Source organism: Acanthaster planci, linkage group LG02 (genome assembly GCF_054643075.1).
Source record: "Acanthaster planci isolate LZ-2023a linkage group LG02, COTS_SCS, whole genome shotgun sequence".
Taxonomy (NCBI): Eukaryota; Metazoa; Echinodermata; class Asteroidea; order Valvatida; family Acanthasteridae; genus Acanthaster; species Acanthaster planci.
The window spans coordinates 27,552,175-27,571,925 of NC_141778.1; the positions used below are offsets into that span (position 1 = coordinate 27,552,175).

Here is a 19,751-nt window from a genome sequence, read left to right on the forward strand (position 1 = left end):
GGGAGGGAGGGAGGGAGGGTTGAATCTTTCCAGATAACTAGAAAGAGGGGGGTTATAGACAAAAATTTACCCAGTAGTAAGTAGTCCTTAACTGTGGCTGAAAATTACTTCCAGAACTAAGGAGCAATCAGAGGAAATTTTCCTTTACAATCTAACTATAAGTAATATTTCAGATTTTTTTTCAGTTTAAATGCAAAACATGTGACATCAATTTAAAGGACTAGTATTTCTACATACGTGTTTCTAGCCTATCGACTTTGTACATGTTGTCAAGGAAACATTTTGGTAATTTAGCCATATTCAATTTTCATCAAAGTTACAGCCAACAAAAACCCTGATAAAAATTGCATCAATCATATGACGTCAGGATGACGTCATCAGGTGATTTTTGTTACTGATATTTTTAAAGGTGCACTCTTCAAAGCACTATATCTCCTGAAGTTGTTTGGGTTGAAACTTTGCAGACGACAGGAAAAGGAAGTGTTACAGACAAAAGTTGACGTAATGTGATGATAAAGTTATCAGCAGACAAGCAATTGGTGACAAGGCACTTTATATTAGACTATTAACATGTCAAATCATGGAAATGTAGTCAAAAGTGTTCAACCAAGGTTACACATTGAAAATAAACATAAGTTGCCATGATTAATTCGTTTAAGTTTGGCTTTCCTTCAGGTTAATGCATTTTCTATGGGTGGTCCTAAGCTTTTGCAAATGACTGTATTTTGCAGTGGTTTATCGAAACTACATAAAATACTACAAAATATCGCGTGATGTATGACTGTATGGGTCAAATTCTGTTTTGCCGAAGGAATCCATTGACTTTAACAACACGGATGATGATTCAAAGCAATGAGAATGTTAGAACTCGTAAACCAACATGAATGAGGATCCTAATTTGACATACTGTAGCGGTTGCTGGTGTACTTATAGCAACCCATAATGCGTCGAATCCTTGACACTAAACTGGACATAACTTTCACTTAAGGAAACAGCCAGCTAGTGACTTCTCCGTATATGTTCAATTATTTTTTGCCAGCTGTGGACAAGTAATTTGGATGTCTCCACAGACTTAAATATATGAACTGAAACAGAAGGATCTCTGTAATTTTTTTTTTAAATAAAGCCCATCCCGCGGCAAAAATTAGAGACGGTTTACACTGTCACATTTACTAGGTGGTCCGCTATATCAAGACACAAGGTAAAACTTCTTTTTAGGTATACGGTAAAATTCCCTACACGACAGGGTTTCATGGGAGGTGGAAGTCGTCTCACACTTGTATAACTTACAGTTTTGGTTGGGTTCAAAGCCGAATAGTCTATGTACCGTTGGATTGAGCGCTACGTTGGATAACATTAAAACGTCTTATGGTTTACGGGTGACAACTCCTTGGCTGATGTGGAAATTATTGATATCAGTTTCGCACAAATCATACTTTGAAATGTAAGGGGACATGGCGCAGATGCCTTGGCGGAAGCTCTTGGTAAATCTAACCGGAGCTTTGCAAACTATGGAAATACTTGCAGAAATCTATTACCAAACATCGCTTCATGACAGCGAAATTAAGCAGTGTGATTACATCTGTGCAGGCCATTTCGTAAACATTGTGATAAATAAACCGGACGTGTCAAAAGGTCAAGGACAGACTAATTTGACATGAAGCTGCATTTAAAAAGACACAAGCTTCACGATCGATTTAATTGTGAGGATATTTAGCTCACATCCTTTCTAAAATAGTCATCCTATAAGCTGATATGTGCATGTTTCTCTAGTTTGTTAGATCTTAAAACATTCAATTTTTAGATGTGGCAAACTGCCAATACAGTAACGAGTGAAATTTAAATACAAACAAAACAGGTTTTGACAAAGAAACTTTGTAAGCCTAGAGTGTCCAAAATGGATAGATTGTTTTAAAAAATCAGGAAACCAGAATTCATTAGAAATGACTCGTACTATAGCACGATTCTAGTGCCAAACAATTCAAAAGATCAAGACATGTGGCATTTTACTCCTTTCCATTATCTCTAATTTTTCCCGGTAAAAAAGCACCGTATGACTCAATCCTGCATACACATGAAATACATGGGTAGGGCCTAACTGGTAAGGTAGAGCGACTGTTTGAACATCAAAAGAGTGCTTCCCTTACTTCGGAAACGATAAGACATACCGTACAGGTAGACGTTGGAGCCGCTAAATTACTAAGTCAATTCTGGTTCTGACCACTGTGGCGCAGCTGGGGGGGGGAGTTGATCATAGGACTCTATGGCTTCACGTTCCAACCACCTGTATGCTTCGTCTTCGCTTATAAGGGTAGTCCACACTGAAAACCTTATTAAGTCAATCAGGGTGAAAAGTAATTAGTCAGTTGACGAGTTTGTTGAAGGAAATAACGAATTAAATTTGATATATTACGATTCGATAAAGTTGCTTGACGGATTAAGATCAGTGAAGGGCTACTTCCAATGATGAACTTACTAATCGTCAATTCACAAATAGCCATCGTCATGTAAAGAGAAAATGACGAAGGAATTTTACAAGACAAATTCTTTTACGAATTATTAAAAAATTACTTTTACCAAACGAAATCTGCATAAGCTTTTAGCTTCACAAAGTTTAGTCGCCAGTTTCCTGCTTTCGCCCTGCTGAAAAGCGTGCGCGACTTAAATGGGCGGCAATTTGAATTCAGCCTGCCACATTCGCGCATGGTTGTACCGGTGTTCATTTTCTTCATAAGATTTTCAAAAAAGGTGACCATCAACATTGTTACTTGAAATTTAAACTAATTAGTAAAGCCTTAAGATTTGTACACAGTATAGGTCACACTTTCATTTGATTTGAGCGTGGCCTGTCGCAAAGGGCCTAACGTCCAACGTAAGAAAAATGAATGTTGGCCTCATTCTGGCGAAGGTGACTTAAATTAATAGTCATGTCTGAATCATAAGTTGGAGTATTAATACTACATGTAAGAGCATGGACTAATGTGAATATGGTATTTCTATTTGGTTTTGAAAAAGTATTGTATAATTTGGGTGTGTTCTACAATACACTTTACCATGACTAATAATAATTAGGCAAAATTACCGATAAATTTCAAACTATTAACCAGTCCAATAAGACAGCGTGCATGACTTTTTTTTGGCCAATTGACTGAATAAAATTTTCAATTCATAAGCTAATTTTAGTCTAAACTTCAAAAGAGGTGACGATATCTTGGCTCCGGAAATTAATTTAATGGTAGCGACGGTGGAAGGAGAGTTGTTGTAAAGAGGATAAGGTACCATAGGTTGATCTTCATATTACAGATATTTTATTGAAATTAAAATACATTCATAAGTTCCAAATTGAATGAAGTATTTGGCTAAAAACACATATTTGATGCCACACACGCTTCTTAACATGACAAATAATTGATGATTAAACATTTGAAAACATGTTCGGACATTATAACATGGATGTTGCTAAATCGCAAGCATATTATGTTCTGCTGACATACTCTGGGGAAATGTTCAATACACAGGGTGTCCTCCTAAAAGTATGCTGAGATCAACATTATTGTAATTGCAAAACTACTTCCTATATGGGAAAGAGAAATATATCTCTAGAAAGGGCAGAATGCCCTCTTTGCGCATTGGTATACAGCTTGTGATGTGATTGACACAATGGACAAACTAGACCGATGTTAAGGGTACTGACATTGGCACTGTGACAAGTTGGTTATTTTGATTAACAAGAGTCAACATGTGGGATGAAGGCCAAATGCTTTTACCTTTTCAACACATAAATAGTCATCCTATCTGTAATGTGCTTACTGGATGCAGCAAAAGCATTGAACACTGTAGGCAACTTTCACCTCATCAGCAAACATGGTCCAGTTAACAACCGAGCAGAGAGCATTTGTTGTCCAGACGTACCATGAAACGAAAAGTTATTTTGTCATTCAAAATGCCTTCAGGATGTAACAGGGATGAGCAGTTTCTTAGTTCTTTATCATTGGAGATAAGACAGGTTTTGGGATGAATGGAGCAGTTAACTTCCATATCGAGCATATTTACGTGGAACGTCGTAATCCATGCAGCTGTGTCCTGTGAGCGAAACATGAGCACGGGGAGATTGAATGCCTGGGTTGGATTGTGTGGTAATGGATTATTATTAGGACCATTTTCCTTCCCAAGAAATTTAAATGAACAAGCCTTTTTGACTCTGATTAATGAATCTGTGGTGCCAGCAATGGAAAATCTTCCTGAGGCAACGATATGGAACTTTCAAGAAGATGTGGTGGGATCACAGACTTGTTGCTGTGAGGCAACGTCGGGCAGAACTCTTTTGGAACAGAATAACTTCTGATTACAACGAAGATGAATGGCTGCAACGTTCGGATTACCTGCAGAACATAATATTCAACACACCCCAGCCAGTATTTAGAAGTTACGTGCATGAATAATGGAAGAATTCAATCATCTCCATCAAGAAAATGAAATGATCAGAAGAGCGGTTAGGGACATGTTACGAAGATGCCAGATGTGCATTGACAGGAAAGACAGCCTTGGGCTGTGCACATTAAGAAGAGAAAACAATGTTGTTTGTTTTTAAAGCAAAGGCATTTGGCATTCTGAGCACCTGCATGGGTAAGCCTTATTAATCAAATATCCAAACTTGTCACAGTGCCGATTTTAGTACCCTTAACATCGATCTAGTTTGTTCACTCTTCTGTGTCAAGAACATCACAAGCTGTATACCATTGCAAAGAGGACATATTTCTCTTCCCCCAAATATAAAGCAGTTTGGCCATTACAGTAATTTTTATCTCGGTAAACTCCCTCTTCTCAGAGTTAAAGCGTTCCAAGCTTGTAGGTGCACAAGGGGCATAAGACCACCTCGTTTGTCTGGTTCCCAGATGTAAAGGTTATTTTGGGTTGATATTTTGCCCAATGTTGGTGCAAATATCAACTTCCCAACCTTCAGCAAATTCTTCCCAATCGTTGGTCAATGTTAAACCAACATTGATGAAGATTAACCAACAGTGCAGTAACTCTAACTAAGGTTGGGCTAATAAAAATGTCCAACAGTGTTTGACCAACCTTCTTTACAGTGTACAATACAGAAATGACGCCATCTGAAAAAGAGTGCAAAACTAAATGTATTTGGGCCTAGAGGGACTCCTTTGCTGTATAACTTAACCGTACCTCATCCAAAACATGCTGAATTTGCACAGTGTAGCAGCAGGATTTCAGTCGATCAAGTAAGTTTGGTAGCTTTTCTGACATCATATTATATTGAATAAAAAAGTTATTTTTATTTTGTCGACCCGTAGGTCTACAGTAACTCGCGCTGACCAGAAACCGAAGATTTTTTGGCCTTAACGGCAAGCGTTTTTATTGCACTAGTTGCCCGTGATCAGAGTTGGCTGTTTTCTCAAAAATGTTTGAATTCAACACCGCAGAGCTACACACAGGTTTCGAGCAAGTCATTTGCTTTTTTTTTCAGCCAAGCAATCTGAAACAGTTGCTTTAAGACCTATTGGTACGAGTTAATACGGAATAGTAACACTGCACCCACCTCTTTTTATAAATCCTCTCCAATTTGTGTATGTGGTGTGTTGACAGTGCACACCGAGGTTACATTTTTAATCAATTACAAATAACACCCAAGAAGAATTGTCTCATTTTGAAGTTTGTTCACAAGGATAGGCAGATAACAAAGTTCGCCCGAGATAAGGCGGTGCAGAACATTTACCTTGCAATTTCGCAACGGACTTCAGTATGTCTTAGTTTGCACAGTGGTGCGTTGCACTTCTATACTAACTGAACCGATTTGGCGGGAAATAGGTTGGGAGAACTGCCTTTCAGTTCCGTTATGTAGAGACCTTCAATGTGCGGTATTGCTGACTGGTTCAATGGTCCAGCTCAAAAGCTGAATGCAAAATAATGGAGAGGGTAAGCTGCTGAGATCAGAGTTTTAGTGTACTCCAGTGTGCACGACGCAGGACTATGCACAGTTTGCTAAACATAAACAAAGGGTCAGTTTTGAGGCAACCACCTTTGGTTTCTGTTTTTATGAACGTGAATGAAGTCGATTTTATAACGAGGAAATGAGCATCCACGGCAAACTATATATACATAACAGCTGCAATGAAAAATTGTATTCTGGACATTAGAAATTGGATGCTGCAAGACAGGCAAATGATCAACGACATTAAGAGTGAATTTCTGATTATTTGAACGGCAACAGTTGCAGAAAATGAACATTTCCAATGTCACGGTGGACAATTCCGTAATCCCTCCATCCACGTGTGTCAGGAATTTGGGATCATCATGGTTTCACTCAGAAATGACAATGGACACCCACATCACTAAGGCTTGTAGTGTAGCATTTTTCCATCTTCACAATCTTAGGCGCATCAGTAAATTCCTCTCTCCCGATTTGCTTTCATTGTTAATTCACGCATTTGTGACCAGCTGTCTGGACTATTGTAATAGTCTTTTGTAAGGTTTGTCAGCAGCACAGATAATGAGGTTACAGCGAGTCCAGAATGCTGCAGCTAGATTTCTTACGGATACACCCAAGTTTCAACACATAACACCAATACTGTATCATCTTCACTGGTTACCTGTTTTGTACAGAATGAACTTCAAAATCATCCATGGTCTTGTTCCTGGATACTTAATGAATCTTGTCATCATTAAGAAGGAGTCCAGATATCATGTCAGGTCAGCAAGCAACGGTCCTTTGCTAAGTTACCCTAACGGTAAAATGCTACCCACACTTGGTGACGGCATTTGCAACGGCTGCTCCAAAATTATGGAATGCCTTACCATGGCACATACAGTGCGAGCAGAGCCTTGCCATTTTCAGTTGTAAAGTAAAAACTTTCCTTTTTAATATTGCATTTGCACAGTGATATTGCACTGCAAGATTCTTGATTTTATTACTTTTATCTAGTAGGGTTATTATGATTTTTAATTTTAACGTAGGTTTAGCTGCGATTCGTTATTTTAGTGTCACCGCGTCTGATATAACTACTTTTCTTTTATAGTAGGTTGGGTTAGAATCGTCTGTCCCCGGGAAAGATCGAGACATCACCGATGCCAGCAGGGTTAGGTTCTCCCCGTTGGCGGGACACAGGTATCCCCATACTGTGGTTTGGGTACTAGCACGGTGACATTCATTTATCCATTCATTTATGCTTCCATTTCTTAAATCAGTTATTTTTTACGTTAACTTGTACTGCGCCGTTGATTATTTTTATGGAAACGGTGCATTATAAATTTTTAATTATTATTATTATTACTATGATTTTTTAACTCCTTTCTGATGAAAAACAAAAACATGATTCTAATTTTTAGGGAAACTGCAAATAAAAGATTTCACTTGCCACTGACCAGAAATTCATTTCCTTTAAGATAAATTTTGCATCAAGGCTTTGGATATGGAAAACTTTACCTATGAACTGTACAAATAAAAGAAGAGACGATTTTACTATGGTGCAGAAACAGTTCTTCGATGTGTTGGAGAGAAAGAATATGCCTACCCCTTCCTCCCCCTCAAATCCATGTAAACCAAAAAAAATTCACATAATAGACATCAGAGTAACGGTTCCAGTACTTTCCCCTTCAGTATTCACAAATTTTTATTTATCTTCCTGGAGAAGCGACTGCAATACCAAAGGGTTTCAATTGAAACCATATACAATGTGCTGTGTCAGTTGAAAATATCTGACCTCATCTCTTTTGGAAAAATAATCTGCGGTACTCAGTGAAATGAAGGGAAAACTGCATATCAATATTGAAACATGTACCAGAGTTTTGCTCACTTTGAAAGTGATAGATTTGTGGGGATTGTGGATATCGGTCATGACTAAGGTCTCTCGGTCGATGAATACAAAAGCTGCCCTAGTTTATATGGGTGTACTCTCGTAATTCGATTAAGAAATTGGTCACTGTTGTCGAATTCAGTTGAAAGTCTGAAAGCGAACTATGGTCTTAGTTTAGATTAGAATCCTTCAGGCTGTGGAAGTGGAAGCAAAATGTAAGGGTCAACATGCATCCAACAAATACTGAGTAAGATATGGGACAACAAATTCTTGCTGCGGGTGTAGACTTATGCTGTCATGTCAGCTTCCATTAAACTCATTTTGAAGCCCAAAAGTATCAGATTACTTTTAAAGGAACGTTTTCCTGCAGGAAAGATAACAACAACCTGATTATTTATCAAGTATTAAAAACAACCCTCTTTTGAAAATATTCTATGTTTTAAAGTAATTTACGTAAGCTTGCGGTTCGAACGACAACTGAAAGCTATCCCTATGTTCACTGTAGGTTAAGTTGGTTTTTAAGAGTAAGCACGATCACTGACTTCTGGATGGATATGGGGACATGCAACTTCTGTTTTTTTCTTGAAGATGAAATGAACATTAAAAATTTTAAAACATCTAATGAGTGTTTCACTTAGATTGGCACCTACCTACGTTTTATCAACGTCTTCAGATAATAGTAAGCACGGCAGGGGCCAACGACCAACTGCACAATGGTTGAACCCGCTGATTCAAAAGCAACAGAATAAAATGGTGAGTTTGCAAGCACCGTGGATGGAGACCGAATGCGGTTCAGTAACTTCATCCATGTACGTTTTTAATGAGTTATTCCTCCGTCACACTGTGCAGGTGGCAAGCGGGCAGGATGTCTTCTGGGGCAACCGCTCCTTCATCATGGTGGACACATGCTTGAACGTGCTGCTACCGTGACAACGCATAAGCCCGCTTTTACTATTCAGAGGTACACAGACTGTCTAGATTTGTAGACGGCGAAGCTGAGGGCACTTGTTTGTCATACGAAGACCATACATTGTTAGGCTCAACCCAGACCTTCGGAACTAAAAGGCGTCATTATGTATGCCTACTGGAAAAAACATCGTTACAAATTTACGGAGACTGTCGGTCGCTTATTTGTCTCTTGGTAAGTAATATCATGGTGTGGACAATCAGCTCGACTTGTGTTCATGAACTATTGTGTGTTACAACATTAAAAACAAGCCTTACCTTCTTCATGAAAAGCGATAAGGAAGCCTTTAACGATACATTTCAGAGGGCGCTATTTTGTCACACACAGCACCATTTGTCAAAGGAGAATAAGAAATATTTTTTTAAATTTCTTCCTTCACAGTTACCCCCTAAGTTTTGAAGAAATATTGACCAGAAAAAGGGCTAACATACTCTAAGAAAATGTGGAGAAGTGTACAATATACTGTTTGCCCTTTTACTGCCACAGATTTTACTGTCACAAATTAAGTCGGAAGCTATTGCAAGAAAGCTCTTATGCGTTAATTCAATCAAATCATAAAAATCCTATTCCATATGTCTCCTTAATTAACCAAATTTTTGTTACATTTATATTATAACGCTGATGTTTGTTCACTCATCTGTGTCAATAACACCATAGCTGTATACCATTGAAAAGAGGCCATTCTGCCTTTTTTAGAGATATTTTTCTCTGTCCCATAATAATATAAAGTAGATTTGCCATTACAGTAATTTTTATCTCGGTATACTTTTAATGTGGACACCCTGTATAAAACAAAACGGCACACGTTCATGTCACGCATGTATTTTGTTTTCACTCAAGGTCCATTTGGAATCAAAACAATGAATATTGTTATTTTGTTATATCTATTTGCATTCTGGGTCTTAGAGCTAAACGCTTTCTAAGTAAATAAATCCCGTGTTTACTAAGTGCGGCTAGTCAAACCATCGATCCAATTCTAACTTGGAGCTTTGAGCACTTAATAATCAATTCTTTGGGCCTCAAAAAGTCCGTAGAGTTACAATTTTGCAAATAGAATTCCTATTGAACGAAGAATTTGCCATGGCATCAAAACAACAAACGCTGCAGTGTATATTTAGTCGTGTGAATTTTCAGTTTCATGAAAACATTGCGCCCAGGCCAACGTTCAACGAATTGTCGTTGGTACGTGGAAATTCAAAACCGTCCTAGAAATGGAATAATTTTATAAGCCCACATCGAAAATAATATTCACTACTCAAGGCACAAACTGGTATCTCAATACATTGCATAATTATTCAAATTTATTTACTGAATTATTCAATATCAATTTAATCATTCAGAATCGGTCGTCTACACGACGTAGATCATGGAAGAGCAATTTGTTTCAAGTGTATCCCAATTTAAAAGACGATGTTTGTACAGTTTGCATCAATTAAAAAAGTATTTCTTTGTCCAGAAAACTATATCATGACACTTTTTAATTGTATGATGGACAGTAGCGTAATTATACTTGGACTCTTTAATGTATGAAACTGAGACACAATCTTTTTCACAATCGTATATTGCCACAGCTTTTAATCATTTTTTGAAACTTATTTGCCAGATACTCGATTTATTTTGGCAAGCTGGCATCAGAAATATGGGCAAACAGGCCCAAAATACATCAACCACACAATCAATGGACGCCCAGGTTTCAAGTACATCAATTTCCATTTGACACCCAGACCAATCATTAACTCAATGAACACCTAGGTCCGATGTACGTCCTATTAAATTTCGGCACCCAGGCTGATCATTATCTCAGTGGAAATCCAGGTCTTATATAGGCCTACATGTACACCAGTTTCCATTTGGCACCTAGGCCAATCATTAACTCAGCGGGCACCCAGAGATAGGGTGGTTGCGGGCAAATCGAACCAGCTTCCACAATTTGCTCTGACATAATAACCCACGCAGTGTGCATTCCCCCTAAACTGGCATTGTATACAATTAGTGCCTTGACCCTTCGCTTGATTGGTCAAAACACTTGGCTGTGATTGGCTAACACTCGTGACTGTGATTGGTTAAAAGTTTTACGGGTAATTCGTCTAATCCATGAATAATTATAGTGCTAAAATCCCCTACAGAATCCCAACTTCCCAACCCTTAACTTTTTAAAGAGTAAAAAACCAAAAGGCCATTATTTTTTGTCCCGATTTTTTTGGCTTTTTCGCAATGCAAATATGCGAACAATTATGACATCTACTTGAACACTGAATATAACCATCCAGGACATTTTACATTGTAAAATAAAGTACTTTTAATCACACAAAGCATGTGAACTAATTTTGGGCCAAGTATAAGCTATTCTGTCAAAATATATACATTGTGACAGAATCTCTTATTTTATCCACAGATACATACCAAAACTCGATCCCCCATTTTTCGCATCACACCTACGTTAGCTGATCAATTCATTTTGAGCAATAAATGGGGTTTCGGACGCCTTGCCACATGTACTTTCAATCTCACATGTGTAAAGCTCCATTCCATTTTAATATTTAAATTTTCAACCCTGGAAGAATGTTCGTATTTTAGCCGATTGACGTGTGTAATTGCGTCCTTATACGAAGTGTCAGACTGGCTGAGATATCAAGGGGGTCAACCCCCTGCTCTGACAAACAAAAACTAATAGTAGATCGATCTTTCAAATCAATAATTTATTTGATACTGATGAAATCCTACTACGTGTAAAAAGGTAAGGGCATCAGTAACAATGCAATGCATGAGTCCGCCTGTCAACAACAATTGGACATATATGCTGACAGGTCTGACCACCACGTAAATAGTCATGGATCACCCTGCACTACATCGGCTACAAAGAGTCAACGTTATGACAACCACATGGAACTTACAATCAAAATATAAATTCAACATCACACTTGGAACTACTCAAGTTTTGTGCCAGCAATAGTGAAAATATAACGCGACGTTGTTTTGTATGACTTACACAGGTATTTCAGCTTAGAATTAAAAGAGAAAGGGTCAGTATAGTAGGGAATCTGGGCATAACTTCGCTCTCAGTTTTCGATACATCACATGGACGTATATCTAATGGGCCTCTTAATAATAATAATAATTAAAAATTCATAATGCGCCGTTTCCATAAAAATGATCAACGGCGCAGTACAAGTCAACATAAAAAATAACTTAATTAATTTAATTTAAGAAATTAAAGATAAGGGTAAATGAATAAATGAATGAATGTCACTGCGCTAGTACCCACACCACAGTATGGGGATACGTCTAGCCCCGCCAACAGGGAGAACCTAACCCTGCTGGCACCGGTGACGCCTCTAACCCTACCTACGATAAAAGAAAAGTAATCATACCATGCAGACACAGTGACATTAAAATAACGAGTCATAGCCTAGCTAAACCTGCGTTTTAAAAAATGATAATAACCCTACTAGTTAAAATTAAGAATAAGAATCATCGGCTTCAACCGGGTATGTCTACATGAAGTACAAAAATTGATTTTTTTCTAAATCAAAAATGTATGCAGGGGGGATTTTATGGCCGAATATGTGGCACGTGTAAATGGCATCACTGTTAGAAAGGCATCCTGGTTTTTATTTGATTTTTTTCTCTCTCTCTCAAAAGAAACTGACTGACCCTTTCTCATCCTGGATTGGTTTGGTACGCACTTTACCCTTTACGCATTTCATCGGAGTGATCTTAATTGACAAACTTCTGACAAAGAGAATCATTCGAGTGCCTCGAGAATAGTGAAATCACTCTACTTGGTACATTATCCTCCTGTAGGGATCAGAAAAAAATTAGTCCATTAACACTAAGTGCGAGTAGACTATGTGTAGCCTGTTTGACGAATCGCTTCACAATCCAACTAATTGGTCCTGCCAAAACATAAGGTTCTGCTATAATTCAAAAGCAAGAGAAACATGTTTTACCAGCCTCTGTTATCGGAGATAGGCCTTTCCAGTTCTTATCAACGCTGGAACTGTAACTTTTCTTCTTCATGATCTTCATCAGTCGACTTCGTCTTCTCGAATTTCAAGTGGTCCGTTTCATAATAGATTAACAGTTTAATCTACACATTTACGTACATTCTAATTACATATACGTGCTTCATTACTCTTTCAGTGTACATTATTATTGTTGAAATATCTGTTTTTTTTTGTGCTGGGCTTTTCAAAAATGACTCCCATCATTTACCTTTACCCATTATACAGGAGGCAACGCGATTACACAGTAACTGTACGTATAGCCCGACGCAAAATAAACAGAAATGCACAAAAATTCGCAATATGCAATATAAACACCATTATTCGGGTTGTGAGCTAAGCAAAACACGGAAAATAAATGTATTATCCTATATAAAAATAACATGGATAAGGTGGAAAACAGAGACTAAATGTGAATAAGAGGCCTACTTCAGATCCGTGTATTTGACATAAGTTAGAGGCAGTAGACTGATCATACGGTCTTTTTTCACAAACAGTTATTATTGTTTTGTGGGAAATACGATCCCACTGGCAAACACCTGTCGTAAGTACCGGAAGGGTGTAATCTGTATTGCTTTGCTCTTTCCTATCTTCTGCAACGTGCATACAATTTACTAAATACTTAAATCCTGAAAGATATTTATCTTTGCACTTTGAAAACGTTTAACTTCTCAATAAAGTTCACATTTATCTACTCCAAAACCAGATTTTCCTTGTTTTTAAAATGTTTTTTAAATATACATTCAACGGAAAGGTCAGTGGTGAGTGACCCCAAGGGCTAAACTGCAAGATCGGCACAGGGTAGCCGCGTGCGGTTCGTAGTGCGTGTGACACTAACATGCGGTCGAGGTACACAAATGGGAAGCATCTTCAGCGTGCCGCGCGCCATTGCTGACTTGTAAAAAAGATTGTCGAAGCTGAGGGAGGATCCTTCGGCGGCCATTCAAAGCAAGAGTCTCTTGTCATGGCGGGAAATACCAAACATGCTATGCAAACAGTTCGGATGGCCTCATTTTATGTCACGCTTCAATCAAGAAACATCAACCTTGAACTTTTGCATTAATAGTTTTATTACATTTTTATTCTTTGCTCTTATATGACTATTCAACGGCTGTTGGTGTGTTGGTGAATAGTGTCATTGGGTATCACTATATCTGAGTTTTGGTCTTGGGTATCACAACCACTGTTGATATGTTGGTGGTTATGGGTACCGCCTATAGTAATCTTCGTTGAGATTGCTTGACTTCTAAATCCCGCTTGCCCTAAATCTGTGGTATTTGAACGCCGGATGAAGAGTTAAACGTTGATTAAAATCGAAGCTGTGGCGAGAGACACACACAAACAAAATAAAACTGCCTTTTTGTGTTCCTATCTTTCAGGAGTTTGAGTACAGAAAACAAAACTGTTTTGTCCCCAATCTCGGAAAATCTATTTGTCGTGTAATTTCAAGCTACAATTGCAAGTATGCGTTTATTTTTTGGCTTTTTCGCAATTTTACTAAAAAGGTATTCTTTTTGTTCTGCTTTAATTTTGGCTTTTATCGAAAGTTTCTAAAAAGACCTTCTTTTTGATCCTCTTGTTTTGGCTTTTTCAGCATTCTTTTTTGCTCTGTTTTTGGCTTTTTCACAATTTGAAAAAATAGGCATTCTTTTTTTCTTTTTTCATCTTCTCCTTGTTCTCGCCTAAATCCTATTTACTTCGCAAACGTTTTTTCAACCCACCACTTAAGTCCCTTTGTAACTTTGGATCTTCAAACTTCCCCTTATTCAAGGAAGTGTATGGAATAATGACGTCAGGATGACGTCATCACCCAATTTTGTATAGACTTTTGAATAATTTATTTTCCTCATAGGTTTAGTACACGTTTTCAGCAGCCAGTCGTCGGAATTCTGGTCAATCTGACTTACTGCATTCATGTTAACTCGAACTCCACCATGGACATTGGGGCCCAGGACAGAATTGTCAGTACGACGTCATAAGGGGGTCACGTCACGTGAGATTAAAGTTGAAGTTTTCTCCATAGATTTTGTACACGTTTTTCTACCACACAATGTTATCGATCTTAATGAGAGTGGTCGGCTGAGTAGGCCTATTACAAAGAGAACGGGAGAGAAATCGTGGTTTTTTGTTTTGTTTTGTTTTCGTCTTCACTCAATTACAATATTTAGTCAAGATATCAAGCAATATTTTTATAAAAAGTTTTATTCCAAATGTAGATCACGTGACGTGAATGTAAGGGCGCCGCAGTCCTCCATAGGTATGATGAACGTTTTTCTAATGTGCTAGGCCTAGGCATTTTTCCACCCGATGTACCTCGCATTGGTTGCATATTTAGTACAATCGTCCGTGAAGGTCTCTGAAAAAATTGCCACTTTGACGACACTTGGGGTTACGTGACATTACATTAAATATTCAGTCTTTCTCCATTGATTTTGTACACCTTTTTCACTTCGCACTTTTATTGATCCTATCAGTAGTTCGTCTGGGGATTACTCTCAGGATTAAAGACGATAAGATTAAATTTTCTCTTACAAATAGTTTCAACAAATTGATTTCTCTTTTTTCCCAAAATGATATCACTTAAATATGAAAAACTCCGAAACAGCTCCGTGAATGTTCACAACCGCATCCCTGTAGTTGTCCACGAGTCCCTTTTGCGACACTCATTTTGATCTTTTCGTGGTGCATTTTGTGCGATTCTGCGGTGGTGTAGGTAGGGGTTCTTCTCCTTATGAAACTTTCCCTTTTTCAGCTTCACTTGGTACTTCATGTTTACAGTCCCAATATAGTTAGACACAATCCACACATTAATCCGCAGATATTTAAAAAGGGTTTTAATGTTGAAACACAAACTGACTAAAATCCTGCAAAATCCTCACTTAATTAACGCAAAAAAATGATTATTGCATATCCCGTCCCGAAAAGCATGCTGGGGAAATTAAATAAATAATCTTTGTAAATTCTGACTCTGATCTAATCTATGTGAAGTTTAGCTAAGAGCTCTTGTGCTTGTAAGACATTGCAAGAATCAGTTTTATGGGTAATTCAATCAACAGCCATAAGCCAAACAGTTCTACTAGCCCAACTCACGATCGTCGACGATAGTTGGACTGGTCTGGCTTTTCAGGACCAGCCCCCCAGCTAATGTGATTCTGTGCATTTTGTCATCTTCAAAATGATAGAATGATAGTGGAAACTAAGTAATGTAAGTACATCATTTCTATTGTTTGGGTGCAAAAAAGAAATTGAAGGCACCGTGTATAATGTTCTTGTTTCTGTAAAGTTTCTGTCACACTGGTAACGGGGATAAAGTTTCACCGCAGAAACAGCATGTTGGATCTTTGAAGGTTAAATTCTAAATAAAAATGATTGAGATTGATCTAGTACTAGCACGTTTTCAACAGTCGATGAAACCCTCGAGTCCATGAGCAAAGTTATCCAGGTATCTATTCCTGGTACAATCCACCGCAATGGAGAAATCGAATGCGGATGGAACAAAATAGCATCTGTCAACAAGCTACCGAAAGAATTCACTGGTAGGCATAACTGGGCATTTATTGGGAACAGCAATATCACGGTTAGATATCTGTGCTCAGATGGGGTACATTTCAACAAACAAGGCTAAGGAGTATTTACCAAAAATATCCTCCACCATCTCTACTCCTGTCCAGGACCCTCCAAGCACACCACTCAATCTGCTCATCACCTCAGTCCTTCAGTCGGATCCCACTGCACCAATGCTGTATTCGTATGCAATTCATATCACGGGATCGGAATTTTTTACAGCTCCACTTAATAGCAATAACATCAAAAGGATTATTTGGAGAAGAAACCTCAGCTGATCAATTTTTGAAACAAGGCTGTGAATATTTCATGAAACGCTTTGTGATGATTCCATATCAAATTCTGAAGTGCTTATTGACAGAAATCGGCACGGGGCTGGGATGGCTGTATATGTTTCAAACAAACGTATTGTTAAACGAAGGAACGATTTTGGATCTAATATATTTCTAATATATGGCTAGAAATATGTTATGCCCATGCCCGTGGCTTGTTGGTTCTTTCTATAGGTCACCCAATATTGACTGTATTCACTGCATTGCAGTGAGTTACATTTTCTCTCTTCATCGTGCAGCTTTACTCAGCTGATTGACCTGCCCACCAGGGTAACTAGCCATAGAAATACCATCATTGACTTCATTTTTGTAAATGATCAAGAACTTTATCAGGATTATGGGGGTTTTAATACAAGCATTAGTGACTATTTTTACATTTATGGACTTAAAGGTTTTAAAGTAAATTTTACATCTTCAGATAAGTGCATTAATTATCGTTCCTTCACCACCTGGATGGGGAGGGTTTTAAAGAAGAATTGAGGAATGTACCTTGGGATACTATCACTGATATTGGTGGTGTGATGTCGCACTTGATACATGGGTCACTCTGTTTTATGTCAGTTGTTAATCAATTACCTATTGATTAGTAAAATGATCTGGAAATGTTTGAAGGAAGTCATCCCAAACTCTGATAATGTTATGTCTAATAACATAAAGATTAACAACGAGGATTGTACTTCACCAATTTGTTACTACAGTTAACAATCACTTTGTCTCCTCTGTTGGTGCAATTACTGAGAATGTACCAGCCTATGAGCCAGACGCAGGTATTATGAATTTTGACGTTATAAATTACATTGATCCAGAAGTAACTTGTCATCTAAAACCTGTGTCTGAGAATTTTGTAATTGAATATCCCAAATGGACTCTTGGAAAGCAACGGGCAACAACAACATAAGCTGTCGGCTGCTTAAGTTAGCCGGCCCTATTGTGGCGTATTCGTTAACCAAAGCGCACCAAAGCGAGAGAACCAAGAACTCACATCTACACAGCTTCGCTGAGCTTGCAGAAAAAGAACAAAGACAAAGAGCAAGCTCCGCCTTGAGCGCTCGCCTTTATCACGCGCAAACCAAAGAGCTTACTACCTTCATCGAGCGCTACGCTCCGCCCGTCCTGTTAACGTCACAGGACATGTACACACTACATGTACTACACTTGTCTAATCCTCATTATTATTCACAACCAAAATTACGAAAGTTCGTACCCTTTCCGCTACAATAGCATTTTAACATTAAAATTTAGACATGAATTTGGATATTTTTACATGAAAAAAAGAAAAATGAAAAGAGGGTGAAAAGGGACATCAACTGGATTGCAATCCCTAGGCCCTATGACTTCACATCCATGCGTTAACTGGACACAAACAGGTTGTACAGCGCAGGGCGCTGAGAAGGGCAAAACACGTATTTTTTATCGAATACTGATTTAATGAAGTCCATTTTAACATTTGAGCCCGGGTCGACACTTCCCCGTGCGTTATTGATACACAAATTGTCCTAATACATTTTTGTTGATCCCTTGCAGTCATTTTAACGCCAATGATATGAAAATTTGAGATAACGTTTCACGAAATGATCTTTTCAAGTTCGACAGAAAAGTCTAAAAATCAGTCTCAAAACCCATATCCATCTTTTAAAACAAAACTGTGCATACACATGGCATCCAAGGATTAGTGTTTCATTCTAGTCGCGAGACTGAACTACACACCCTAAGTTTGAATGTACCAACACAATGTACCGGCAGACAAGTTTTCATAAGCCTCTTTCCTTCGCACTTAGGAGCTATACTAAATACTCTAACTTTCGCTGATTGGTGGCTGATATGGCAATTGCTTTCTTCAATTTCCCTTATATTTAATACAAAAGAAGAAGGAGCCTGCTAAATCCAATAAGAAAATACTGTGGTGGCACATTAATCACTTAGTTGACTGTTGTTTTTGTGAAAATATTGTCCCGGTAGGTAGCCTTGAATTAATTTCCTGAAAAGGGGGCCTCTGAGAGACAGTGGCATAGGTTGCTTGTGGCCTCTAGCTCTGATCACACTCCATCAAAGTCTGCCTCCGCACGCCCAGAAAAAAATATCGTCTTTTAACCTAAAAGGCACCTCACACGTCGAACTTATTCTAATTCTTAATTACCGCAGGTTAGAGACAGGTTATTAATTAAGAACCACCCGAATATGAAGTGTCTGGTACATGAAAGATTTCGTAATCAATATTGACAATATCCAGTGACTCTTGCATTTAAGATGCTCTTTATTGTGAAATATCATGAAGACTTGGCATTACAATAAATTCCTGCTGGAGTTACAGTGACGTATGCCTCGGGTAATATGCTCCATTAGACCTATTACATGATTCGGTGTTAAAGAGTAGCGTGCTTAAGCGAGTTTGGCATTCGAAAAGGCAGGACCATTTGATAAAACAGCACTTTACGTCGTGCCGGTTCGTATTTGTTCAGAGCGTGTAAGCACGTGTTAATGTTTTAGAATTACCTTGCTAAACTGGCTCACCATACTGGTTAGCTAGAGTGAAACTGGTGTAGGACAAACAAGTTGGTAAGCTTGCTGTAGCACGGAATAACAAAATGTGTCTCTTTTGAGTGTGTGAAGTTCGAGATTTCTTTAAACTCTATTTTTCGGGCAGAATAGCTCTGCCTATACTGTACTCTCCTGGCAAAATGCAGGGAATAGGCCTCGTACTGTTGGAGACATTCTCACAGTGTTTTCAAAAACATACCAACCTTATACCCCGTCCACAGTGTAAACTGTTAAATCTCATCTTGTTAAAAGTAGGCCTCTTACGTGCAAATACATTGGCAACCCAATACACGCTTGGTTTCAACTTGAAAACCAAAACCCAACTTTTGGATGTGGTGAACGGACGTTTTCACATTCATCGCGAGCATTTTTCACAAATACTCTGATAATCTCACGTGACTTGTCACCCGATTACATTATTAACACATGATGTCTGTTTTCATATATAACATTTAATCCTTTTCTAATTAAATATAAATTTTTCATATTATCAGACATAACATGAGATATAGTGATTTAAGGGATGCACCTTGCC

General features: G+C 38.2%; 1 long non-coding RNA gene across 4 annotated transcripts in view; it reads right to left on the minus strand.

Annotated features, from left to right (window-relative positions):
* LOC147800092 (uncharacterized) overlaps positions 1-8,598 on the minus strand; it is a 46,573-nt gene extending 37,975 nt beyond the window's left edge. For all 4 annotated transcript variants that reach the window (XR_015424375.1, XR_015424377.1, XR_015424376.1 and 1 more), the window contains exons 1-2: positions 8,462-8,598; positions 2,169-2,329 (exon numbers count right to left, since the gene is read on the minus strand). This is a non-coding gene — a long non-coding RNA (uncharacterized LOC147800092). The remainder of the gene's footprint in view (positions 1-2,168; positions 2,330-8,461) is intronic.
* Positions 8,599-19,751: the final 11,153 nt, after the last annotated feature.